The sequence below is a fragment of the Symphalangus syndactylus genome, chromosome 4, assembly GCF_028878055.3.
Source record: "Symphalangus syndactylus isolate Jambi chromosome 4, NHGRI_mSymSyn1-v2.1_pri, whole genome shotgun sequence".
In the NCBI taxonomy this organism is placed as follows: Eukaryota; Metazoa; Chordata; class Mammalia; order Primates; family Hylobatidae; genus Symphalangus; species Symphalangus syndactylus.
The window spans coordinates 42007024-42020061 of record NC_072426.2 but is presented as its reverse complement, the minus strand read 5'-3'; the positions used below and the strand labels follow the sequence as shown (position 1 = coordinate 42020061).

The 13038-nt window shown below is 38.8% G+C and overlaps 1 protein-coding gene across 3 annotated transcripts in view; it reads left to right on the top strand.

The window, feature by feature from the left end:
- The window catches only part of CTNNA3 (catenin alpha 3), a 1903490-nt gene that overhangs the window by 97599 nt on the left and 1792853 nt on the right, over positions 1 to 13038 (top strand). The window lies entirely within an intron of this gene.

Below are 13038 nucleotides of genomic sequence, written 5' to 3'. Positions count from 1 at the left end.
CTACTAAAAATACAAAAAAGGGAGAGGCTGAGGCAGGAGAATGGCGTGAACCCGGGAGGCGGAGCTTGCAGTGAGCCGAGATTGTGCCACTGCACTCCAGCCTGGGGGACAGAGCGAGACTCCGTCTCAAAAAAAAAAAAAAAAAAAAAAAAGAAAACTTTGCCAAGGTTACAATAATTTTTTTCCTATGTTTTCTTCTATTAGTTTAATAGCTTTAGTTCCTACCTTTAAGCTCTATGACCCATTTCAAGTAAGTTTTTGTATGTGATGTGAAGAAAGGACCAACATTCCCTCCCTCTCTCCCTCCCTTCCTCCCTGCCTGACTCTCTTCCTTCCCTCCCTCCCTCCTTCCCTCCCTCCCTCCCTCCCTCCCTCCCTCCCTCCTTCCTTCCTTCCTTCCTTCCTTCCTTCCTTCCTTCCTTCCTTCCTTCCCTCCTTCCTTCCTTCTTTCCTTCCCTCCCTCCCTCCCTCCTTTTTCTCTTTTTTTTCCTTCCTTTTCTCTCTCTCTTTTTCTTTTGTTTTAGCAAAATTGCTGCAATTAATTGCCTTGGGCATACATCACTTTTTATTTTTATATTTGAGGTAGATTCCTAAAAACTGAATTGCTGGGTCAAAGTTTAAATATATACATATACATATACATATACATATACATATACATATACATGTACATATATTGCATATTTGCCCCCCATAGGGATAACGTTTTAAATATCCACAAGCAAGGTATAAGAGTATTTGTTTCTCTGCAGCCTAACAGAGTTTGTTATAAAAATTTTGGTATTTGCCAGTGAAGGGTGAGAAAGAATATCTCAATGTATTTTAATTTGCATTTCTCTTTTTTTTTTTTTTTTTTTTGAGACAGAGTCTTGCTCTGTCACCCAGGCTGGAGTGCAGTGGCGCGATCTTGGCTCACTGCAAGCGCCGCCTCCCGGGTTCAAGCCATTCTCCTGCCTCAGCCTCCCAAATAGGTAGGACTACAGGCACCCGCCACCATGCCTGGATAATTTTTTGTATTTTTAGTAGAGATGGGGTTTCACTGTGTTAGCCAGGATGGTCTCAATCTCCTGACCTCATGATCCACCCGCCTCTGCCTCCCAAAGTGCTGGGATTACCGGCGTGAGCCACCACGCCCTCCCTTAATTTGCATTTCTCTTATTATGAATGAGGTTGGGAGGCTTTTTACATGGTTAAATTTACATATTTTTCCATGAATGAGAAATTGCATTCAACCTCAAATGGTATCTATTGATCTCTTGCTATGAAAGATGAGTGAAGATGAGTGCTTGTGGCTTTTCCATCTTTTTTTTTTTGCTGTGTAATTCCACAGGAAATTGCTAGTCTGCCCACCATGTCCCCAAATGTGTTCTCAGTCCATGTGTATGGGATACTTCTAATGTTACTAATGTTTTGTTGCTTGCTTCCATTTGTTTCTTGAATTCTAAATTGTTGGGGAGAAGCAGTGAGGGTGGTCTTTTGAAGCCAGGGGAGAAAAGTCATCTATTTCCTATAGAGAGGATATTTAACATGCGTGATAAGAAACAGTTAAGTAGGGTTAATAGGTATTTAGCCAGTGTTCCTAGGGAAACTTTAAGAAAATATTGATAAATAATGATCGTGGATGGTTAGATTTAAAGATTCTGGCAGAGACTTTTTAAAATTCTCTTCAAGGAGTATGACAGAATGGAAAACTAGGAGACACAGAAGAAGCTGAAATTCCCCAGTTACATACTATTTGTTTTCCCAAGTGTATTTATTGAGTTCTAGAAAAATGAATATAGTGTTTTTCAAGGACTTTGGTTTCATTTTCTTTATTCTGATAAGCAGGCTTTTATTTATTTCTAGCTAAACAGAGAACAAAGAAGAAATGGGAAATTTTTGGCTTCACATTGAGGTTGATGAGAATTCTACTACCTTTGCCATTCTCTTTTTGTTCTCTGCTTTTTAAAAATATCAGACCTTACGAGAATTCATATACAGTTGAGCTGTTTTACAATATTATGGAATGGGATGGACCCATAGGCTCACTGGACTTGCAGCAACAGAAGCCTCTGTCACTTTCAATGTGTATATGAAGGGCACGTTACTTCTGCCCTGGTTGCTTAAACTTGATGCCTTGTAGCTGAAGGTTATTCTTGTTCTGGTGATTCAGTGAAAGCTTCTCTGTTGTCTCATATATTAGATTAGCTTCTTCTTTGACTTCAATTTGACTAATTTAGTTCTATGGCTTTTAAAAAATATGTAGGTAACCTTCATGCTGGGCCTCCATTATGGCATAATTTTTATATGGTACAAAATGTCCTTAAGTAGAAGGCATTGCTACATAGAGTAACTAACCATGAGGCATTTCTGTCCTTTCTCTGTAGCTGCAATTTTGAAAATGTGTGCCATTGTGGTGAGCTTTTAGTGTGAACTGACATGTTATAAAATAACTAAATGGTATGTTATCAGGGTCATAAAGTCATCTTGTGAAATTCTCATGTACAATGTTACTTTTCAGGTAAATCAGAAATTGAATTATGACTTTTTGCTTTTTTTTAAGAGGGAGATTAGATTTGGCCAGCTATTCATGATCAGAGGGACATTATAAGACCTAAATATAAGTAGAATCTGTTGTTTTCCTTTGTTTTCATATTGGTTAAGGTAATTTTTTTTTTTTTTTACCATTTTTGCTGCTTTCCTTTTGGTTGTATTTGTGAGGAAACGTTTAATTTTGCTTGCTCTGGCTAGAGTAAACAAATTTTTAAATTTAATTAATTTTGTTTGAATCTTTTCATAAAGAATTCATAAAACTCATCATTTTTGGGGGAAGCTCAATTTGATCATTTTTCAAAAAACATCAATAAGATGGCTATCTAAAGGTTTAATAAAGAGAACTTCAAATACTCAAGTAAGCTTTATAAAGTTTGAATTACAACATGCTAATGATATTTACGTTTTGTTCTAAAATGTAACATTGTTTTGTTCTATTGAAATTCAGAGATTTTGGATGCTAAGGAAATAAAAAGTACAGACTCTTGGAGTTGCCCACACTTAGTGCATCTAACAATTGTATCCCTAACCCTGGGGCATACCTTTTATGCAGCACTCTGGAATTGATTTCAAAGGGCTCAAGATCCTTTAGGAGGCTGTTGTGCATTAGGAATGTGTTTGTTTGTTTTTTTAAGACAGTACTTTAGGCATGTTGCATTTCTAATTAGTGCACATGTAGGAAATATGCCTTATTGATTTTGAAGTCAAGAAATCCAATAAAATGAGGCACTAGAGGGAAGCTTTGTTTTAAAGTCTTTTGTTATGAAAACAATGAGTGAAAGCACTCTTGAATAATAATTATGAGCTCTATAGATGAGGGAGAGGTTTAATCTGAATGTAGACAAGTAGATTCTGTTCTTTCACTTAAAAAGGGATGATGATATCAACTAACGTTTGTTGAGCCCCTGCCAGGTGTCAGAGATATTGGCTAAGTTAATGGATTTTATATAGATTTTCTTAGGTGATCTTTAAGATCCCTTTGAGGTAGGTACTCTTATTATTCTCATTTTATGGATTAGGAAACTGATGTTCAGGAAAGATCAGTAATTTATCTAAAGTCACCAGTGAGCAGGGAACAGAGCCTGGATTCTCACCCAGGCAGTCCAACTTTAAAGCTGACGCTGATAATCACTGAGGCCCAATAGTGGTGAGAGGTAAGAGAATTTAAGAACTCTTTAGCAGACAGTGGGGGTTGCGGGGTGAAGCGACAGGATGTCTCACATGGGCTGCTGCATATTACCCTGCTGAGGGTCTGAGTGGAGATGAAATCTAGCCCTCCCTCTGCTGGGCAAACTGTGGGCCTTTCTGCTAACACTTGCAGGGCTGTGTCTACTCAGAGAGTGGCACAGTTTTCTTTTATTTTCTTGTCTTGTCTTTTTTTTTTTTTTTTTTTTTGAGATGGAATTTCACTGTTGTTGCCTGGGCTGGAGTGCAATGGCGTGATCTCAGCTCACTGCAACCTCCGCCTCCCGGGTTCAAGCGATTCTCCTGCCTCAGTCTCCCAAGTAGCTGGGATTACAGGCGCCCACCGCAATTCCCGGCTAATTTTTTTTAATTTTTAGTAGAGACGGGATTTCACCATGTTGGCCAGGCTGGTCTCGAACTCCTGACCTCAGGTGATCCACCTGCCTTGGCCTCCCAAAGTGCTGGAATTACAGGTGTGAGCCACCGTGCCCGGTCAGTTTTCTAATCCATCTCTCCGGAAGGGGCATATTTTTTAAATTCACCTGAAGGCAAATCTCAATTCTACAATCATACTCTGAATATTACTGCCTGTATTTCCATTCACTTGCAATAGTGGACTTCAACCTACCTCTTTCTAGTCAATATGCTTCCTTGGTAGTCTCATTGTATCTACCTTTATGCTGACAACTCCAAAAGTTATATTTTCGTTTCAGATTTCTGTTTCAAACCCTGCTCTTGTATATCCAACAGCCTACTTTACATTTTCACTTTGATGTTAATATGCACCTCAAATTTATCATGTCCCAAGCTGGACTCTTCTTCTTCCTGCTCCTCTTGCAGCCATTCCCACCTCAGTTAATGGCAACTCCATCCTTCCAGTTGCTCCAGACCGAAAAACTTAAAGATATCTGGAGTTCTGTCTATCCTATGTTTAATCTTTCATGAATTCCTGTTGGCTCAATTGTTGAACTATATCTACAATCTGAACCCTGTGTCCACTTCTGCTACCACCAACCAGTTCTAAGCCATTATTTTATCTCATCTAGGTTACTATGGGAACTCCCAATGGCTGTCCCTACTTTTTCTTTTGCCCTTCATACTTCGTTCTATTCACCAGAGTGATTCCTCTAAAGAATAAAACAGTTGATATTTTAGTGCTCAGACATCTGCAATAGTTCTTATGATCTGCAGCCCCCATTACCTTTCTGACTTTCTCTCTTACTATGCTCTTTGTAGCTCACTCTGCCCTACTTACACTGGCCTCCTTGCTGTTCTGCCACTGCTTTCCTGCCTTAGGCTTCTGTTGTGATGTTACATCTACTCTTCCCCCGGCTGTCTGCTTGGCTAATTTTCTTGCCTCTTCAAGTCTTGCTCAAATGTCCCCTTCTCAATGAGGCTAATCTTGACCTTATTTAATACTGAAATTTGCTCTGAGCTTCTCTATCACCCAGCCCTGCCTACTCTATTCTGCTTTTTCTTTTTTAAAATAGCATGTGTTGTTTTCTAATATACGAAATCATTTACTATTTATTATCTTTATTGTTTATGGTCACACTCTCCTCATGATTGGCACAGAGTAGGCAGTCAGTAAATACAAGTTGAAAGAATGAATAAATGAATGGTGCCCTATGGTCTAGGGATACCTCTGATCTCACATCATTTTGCTCTTATAGCCTACCAAAAAGCTAGGTGGAAGAGTTTATATACATTATTGCCCTCTATGTAAACACATCAAAAATATTTGTAAAGTCTAGGAAGAGCATTTGAAAAGAATGAGACCCAACTATTCCTTCATCACGTATGATATCAGGCAGTTATTGATTCTCTGACAAACCTCGGATCCTTTTGTTTACCAAGTGAGTAGAAGGTATATGTATTTCTTTCTTGGTAGGCCAAACATACCAGCAAATTATCAAATTATTGCACTGGAAACATGGAGGTGGGGCTTGGAAAACCAGTGTGTATAGAAATTGTAGTGGAAGTTTTATATTACAGTTGTCTTCTTTCCATTTTATTTCACTCTAGCCAAGACTGAATTGTATAAAGTCAGCTATGATAATATTGTACAGCAAACTTCCCTTGCCTCCTTTTCCTTTACTTAAATCTTCTTGTGATGATTTAGATTTTTTTTTTTCAGTTAACATTTGGTTTCAGTCCTTCACATTATTCCTGACTATATTATACTAATTTTTCTGAGGCATGGTGATGGGGGACAGCGAAGCTTGTAAAGTTCAGTTATGCATTTAAGATAAATTCTTTTTTTTTTTTTTTTTTTTGAGATGGAGTCTTGCTCTGTTTCATGATCTTCTAATCTCGGCTCACTGTAGCCTCTGCCTCCTAGGTTGCAGCAATTCTCCTGTCTCAGCCTCCTGAGTAGCTGGGATTACAGGCACATGCCACCATGCCTGGCTAATTTTTGTATTTTTAGTAGTGATGGGGTTTCACCATGTTGGCCAGGCTGGTCTTGAACTCCTGACCTCAGGAGATTGTAGTGGAAGGCTGGCCTCTGCCTCCCACAGTGCTGAGATTACAGGCATGAGCCACCGCACCCGGCCTCAAATGTCCAACAACGATAGACTGGATTAAGAAAATGTGGCACATATACACCATGGAATACTATGCAGCCATAAAAAATGATGAGTTCGTGTCCTTTCTAGGGACATGGATGAAACTGGAAAACATCATTCTCAGTAAACTATCGCAAGGACAAAAAACCAAACACTGCATGTTCTCACTCATAGGTGGGAATTGAACAATGAGAACTCATGGACACAGGAAGGGGAACATCACGCTCCGGGGACTGTTGTGGGGTGGGGGGAGGGGGGAGGGACAGCATTAGGAGATACACCTAATGCTAAATGACGAGTTAATGGGTGCAGGAAATCAACATGGCACATGGATACATATGTAACAAACCTGCACATTGTGCACATGTACCCTAAAACCCTAAAGTATAATAAAAAAAATAAAATAAAATAAAAGCAGACCTTTACAAAAGAAAAAAAAATTCTTAATGAAAATTTAAAAAATACTCTTATAACATTATTTCAGTACTTGACAGTCTTTCACTAGTTGCTGATCCTTTCTTCTGATATTTTGGGAGATAGGTATTAGGCAAAGGTTAACATTTGTGATGATGGTGGGGATTGGCACCTACTATTAATACAAATATTTCTCTTTTATATTTAACTAAATAGAATTTCACTAAATGAGATCCACAGTGAATCCATGAAGCCCAAAGATACTTTTGGTGGAAGACTTGTTGACATGATCAGAATAGTTTAAACTTGAGGAAGAGACACTTATTTCCAGATAAAACCATCAAACGTATATGAATGAGCACACCTGTGTGTATGTGTTAGTGTTATGACAATAATCAGGGCATAGAAAGAACCATGTTAATAGAGATGATGTTTAGTACTTATCAGGAGAAAACATGGGAGAAGGTCGATAATAAATAAGGATAGTTACCTGGGAGAACACAAATTAAATACAATCACAGATGTACTAATAAATCATGAATGTTTTTTATTTCTGTGTTTTTGACTATTTAACCTTTAATTATTTACTCATGAATGGAATTTTGAATGTTCACAAAATAATTTTAATAAAAGAGGTAGATAAATACACATATAGTGAATGCACACTCTTGCATGGAAATCAGAAGCTTAAGGAAAGAATAATAACAGAGAGTATTTGGATGGAGGAAAGAGAAGTAAGAGAAGAGATATTGTCACACAGCTTATTACTTCAATAACTTTACTGGTCCAGATTTAAAAAACTGTTACAGTAACAGATGACACGTTCTAAAAATTTTAAGAAACCTTCTCTTAGAAGTGGAGTAACTTAGCTGGGTGTGGTGGTGCATGCCTGTGGTCCCAGCTACTTGAGAGGCTGAGTGGGAGGATTGCTTGGGCCTGGGAGGTGGAGATTGCAGTGGTGAGCTGTGATCACGCCACTGGCATTCCAGCTTGGGCAACAGAGTGACCCTGTCTCCAACAACAACAAAAAAAGTGGAATAACATGACTTTTCACCTTAACTCTTTGGCAATTATATACCTCGGCATATTGAGGAAACAATGAAAGAAGCAAATCTGACCACTTGGTGATATGGAGTGCTAGAAAGCCTGGACAGGCCTATCTTTAACGTTTGTACTGGGAAGTGTGAAGGTACAGGCGGAGGCCTGCACACCGTATGCCTGTGTGTATAAGTTACAATTCTATGTAATAGGCTTGTAAAGTAGGCTCTACCTGCCAATCTTTCTACTTTGAGAAATATACCTTCAAAATGACCCAGAAGGCAAGATTGGTTTTAGAATTCTTGGGTTCCTTTTAGAAGGAGGTGGTGGAGGAGGAACTCACCTCTGTGTCCCTGACACATGACCTGTTCTCTTCTCTTCCCACTTCTGGCTGTCTTGCACTTGAGGGGCCTTGAGTGCCTGCAAGTTGACAGCCCAGCCTGTACATCCAAATTCAATCTGCACTCATTGGCAAACAGCTGCCTTTTGGCTACCTCTCAGGTATAGGGTTGGGCACATTGAATGGTTCAGTCTTGGAAGGATGGATTCCATGAAGAGGCCAACATAGGCACTGGAAGTGGGTTTGCACTCGTTGAGCAGGGAGTTGAGACACTGGCTACCCTGGGTAGGATAGGATAGAATAGATGTGGGCTCTGGGTGGGTACATCATCTTGGCCCCATGGACACTTCCAAAGCATGAGGATAGGGGGTGGGGCAGCTTTTGCCCAGGGTTATAGAGAAAGTGGCCATTTATGTGGGTGATAATCCCAAATAAGATAATGTTAGATATGCTTCCTAGACTTTAAGAGAAGTAAATTTCAACAATTTCAGATTAACACGAAATATGATTCCAAGGGACTATATATGACATAAAAGGAATGTGATAAATTAAACATGAAGAAAGAAGATGCATAGTTGGTAGGGCCTGGGCTTTACTACTTTTTCTTTCACTGGAACCTAAGATTGTGGCTGATGTGTTTAAGTGCTCCATAAATAGTTGTTGAACAACAACATAAACAACCCCAAACTCCAATGTATCTGTGTAGGGGTACAAATTTGAAAGAATATGAATTAAAGATAAGAAGAGGGACATACGTAGTTTGGATATTTGTCCCCACCCAAGTTTCATGTTGAATTGTGATTCCCAGTGTTGGAGGTGGGGTCTGGTGTGGAGTGATTGGACTTTGGGGGGCGGATTTCTCATGATGGCTTAGCACCAGCCTCTTGGTGTTGTCCTCATGATAGTGAGTGAGTTCTTGAGAGATCTGGCTGTTTAAAAGTGTGTGGCACCTCCCTCTCTTTCTCTCTTCCTCTTGTTCTCACAATGTGAGATGCTTGCTCCCCACTTTGCCTCCTGCCATGAGTAAAAGCTCCCTGAGGCCTCCCTAGAAGCTGAGCAGATGCCAGCACCATGCTTTCTGTATAGCCTGCAGAACCACGAGCCAATTAAATATCTTTCCTTTATAAATTACCCAATCTCAGGTATTTCTTATAGCAATGCAAGAGTAGCTTAATACAGGGACACCTGATGAAGGCAAATAAAAGAGAATGGCAGAAACTAGGAAAAGTAAATTTAGGAAGGCTAAAGCACTTCTCATTTGCTAGGTCTGGCAGGACATGCTGAAGGTAAGGAAGAAAAACAAAAACAGGAAGGAATAGATCCTCTACATGAGTCACATGATAAGAGATTAGTAGATGACATATGATACATCTAAACTATGATGTAATATTGGCAAGGGTGGAACAAAGATTAATATAAGGGAATTGAATTGAGTAGAAAAACAAAGATGTTATAATTCATATTAAATATATAAATCCATATGTTCTGGTATTATCTATGATATCTCTGGAACTGTAAGAGTAAGTGCCCAAAGTAGTTGCCTCTGGGAGGGAAATTAGGTGGTAGGAAGACAGGGATGAGAGAGAGAGAGAGATTTGGTTTCACTATATACATTATTAAACGTTGTATTACCTAATAAAATGTTTAATTAATTAAACAATAATTGAAACTCTAGATGATGAAAGTAAAGAAGATAGCCTAGTCTCTTTAAATTAGTTGAAGTACATACATCCAAAAGAAGTATATCCCTGAATCCTAAAATGATCTTTAGGTGTGATAACAGAAACTTTCTTGGGAGTCCCTGAGAAATGGCAGACCTGCCAGAAAGCAGAGTGCTCTGGACTGAATGTATCTTCCCCACCTGCCACTGCAAATCCATGTGTTGAAATCCTAACCCCCAGGGTGATGATATTAGAATGGTGGAGTCTTTGGGAGCTAATTAGGCCATGAGTGTATAGTCCTCATCAATAGGATTAGTGTCCTTATAAGAAGAGACATGATGTGTTCTGCTGTCTGCCATGTGAAGATACAGAGAGAAGGCAGCCATCTACAGACCAGAAAGCTGGCCCTCACCAGACACCAGATGGGCCAGTACCTTGAACTAGGACTTCCCAGCCTCCAGAACTGTGAGAAGTGAATGTTTGTCATTTAAGCCACCCAGTCTATGATATATTTGTTATAGCACCATGGACTAATACATGGAGAAGTGCAAATATTCTTATTTTCAACATAGGTAACAAGGTGATCTCTTTAATTAGACTGGACATCTAGGTGCCAATCTGTAGGAAAACTAAAAACCTAATTTGTAAATAAAGGGCAGTAATTACTAGCAGTCAGCATGAATTCTTCATGAACAAGTCATGCCAAACTATAAATATATATATTTTTTGAGCTCTTAAACAGGAAGGTGTAGAAAGGGTGTTTCTATTTCATTAAAACATTGGGAAAAGCCTCTTCATGATATATCTATATTTTTGACGAAATGAAAAAGGTAGATTATTTCACACAACAGTGTTTAATAATATTGAAAATCATGTCTAAAGTGTTTATTAATTGATCATTACATATCTGGAAAGAGATTTGTAACAGTATCAAAATTAGGTTTTATGTCTGGCCTTCACCTGTTTATTGACTTAATAGGGAATTCTAGAATTCATACTGGACAAATTAATGGATAAACAGGGAAATGGGAGGGGGTGTTAATGTGTTGGGTTCTCCCAAACCAATTTTTGACTAGCAGGAATAAAAGTCCATATTCTACAGGATAAGGTGTTAGGAGGACAAAATAAAATTCTGCATTTAGGAGTAAATAAAAATCATTTGTTCAAAGACGTGATGAGAGACTTGAGTTTGCAGTAATCTTTGAAATAAAAAAGACTTAAACAGTTTAGTTGAAAAGTGAGTATAAAATTAGACTAATTAGGTAAGTATGATGACTGTGTCATGGAATTTAATAAGCTTAAAGGAGAATCAACCATCATCTTACTAATTGTGTTACAGAAGTTAATCTTTTTTTTTAAATTAAATATTTGGTATTAGGGAATTTTCTGTAGGAACCACATTATAAATGGTTAGGTTTCCAAGCCATCCCACAAGAACATGTCAACTTATGTAAAAGAATTGTAGTTTTACTAAGAGGAGCCTGAGCTCTAGAGTGGGTGGTGAAGAGTCGGGGGGCGGTGTGGTAGGGGGTGGTGCTTATGTGTTACTGTAGGGAGGAGAAGTAGGTGCCAAACGTTTTCTCTTTAATATTTGTGAGGGAATGGCCACCCTTAGGCAAATTTTGGAAATGAGTAAAGTTTTCCACTGGCCTCTCTGCATCTCTCTGATCTTTCATCATCCCTCTCCTTTGCTGCTGGGACACGATGAAAACACAACGTGGTTCGTGCTGTAATAGGGATGTGCACAGGGTGTCAAATGGCGAGCAATGAGCTAGTTCATACTAATGCGTGACTGAATGTGTGCACCCCATGACCTCTCAGAGTTAACTGCGTTTAGAAATGAAACGTGTTAAACCAAATGAACTTAAAATTGATATAAAATGATAAAAGTTCAGTTTCAAGCAGGGAATAAAGTGGAATGAAGAAAATTGAGGCATTGCAGACAAAGATAGTTTGGGGAGAAGGGAAGGATCCATATGGTTGGGTTTGCCCTGCCTTGGTGTCTTTCTCTGGAGACATCTATCACCACTGTCAAGAGATTTGTTTTCCTTCCTTTGATTCTGAAAACTGGGATTTTGTTATAGTCTCTCTCCAAACCTGTATTTTTCTTACTTTATTTATAAAGCGTACTTTTTCCCCTTTATTAAGCCATCTCTTTTGGATAAAAGTTTAAAAGTGGCAGGTTTCAACTCAACTAGCATCTAATGGTATAGTAAGCTTCTCATCCTTTCTATTCATCCAAGCCCAGTGTGTTGGTGAAATGAAGGTTGTGTAGAAGGTATTCTTGAATCGTTTGGGAGGTACTGCCTAACTCCTAAGATTTTATAGATTACAAAATGCAAATGCCAGCCAGGCGTGGTGGCTCACGCCTGTAATCCCAGCACTTTGGGAGGCTGAGGCAGGCGGATCACCTGAGGTCGGGAGTTTGAGACCAGCGTGACCAACATGGAGAAACCCTATCTCTACTAAACATACAAAATCAGCCGGGCGTGGAGGTGCATGCCTGTAATCCCAGCTACTCGGGAGGCTGAGGCAGGAGAATCACTTGAACTCAGGAGGCGGAGGTTGTGGTGAGCCGAGATTGGGCCATTGTACTCCAGCCTGGGCAACAAGAGCAAAACTCAGTCTCAAAAATAAAACAAAATAAAATGCAAATGCCTCAGAATGTAACACTTACAACCTAGTAGGATTTTTGTTTTGGATTTGCGTTGTGGTATTGCTATACCTACAATTTGTCAGATTTTGACTTTGCTTCAATTTCATTTGCAAAATTATGCAGTTTTCTGCCTATGGTAGCCCTAATTTCCAATCAGTCAGGAATACTGACCAGGACATACAAAAGAACAGGAAGATTTTTTAAAAATAAGAAATAGCATTTATTTAAAGATGAATAATTATATGAAGCCAAGTTCTTTAAGGACTTTTTTTTTTAAAGTAATTTTTACCATGGAAAAATGAACTTTTGAAAACTTTTACTTAATTTGTGTTAAAGACATGAACACAGACTTAAAAGATACTTTGGCTAAATTAGGTTGTCTTTTATCTCTTGGCTAAAAAGCACTCCTTTTAGAAAGCTCCTTCTAGGTTGAAAAATTCTTCTAGAAGGATTTACATATGATATGGATAATTTTTGCTCTCCTTAATTTTTTATCTTCCTTACTTTCAATTTCTGGTGGCCCTGTAGCTTTGGAAACCAGTCGTGAATTTCACAGTGAAAACGACATATTTTTAAAGGCTGCGAAGGTTCACCAAATTTTATTTTAGTTCATAACAGTCTCCTCTACTTTTGTCCTTCAGATGA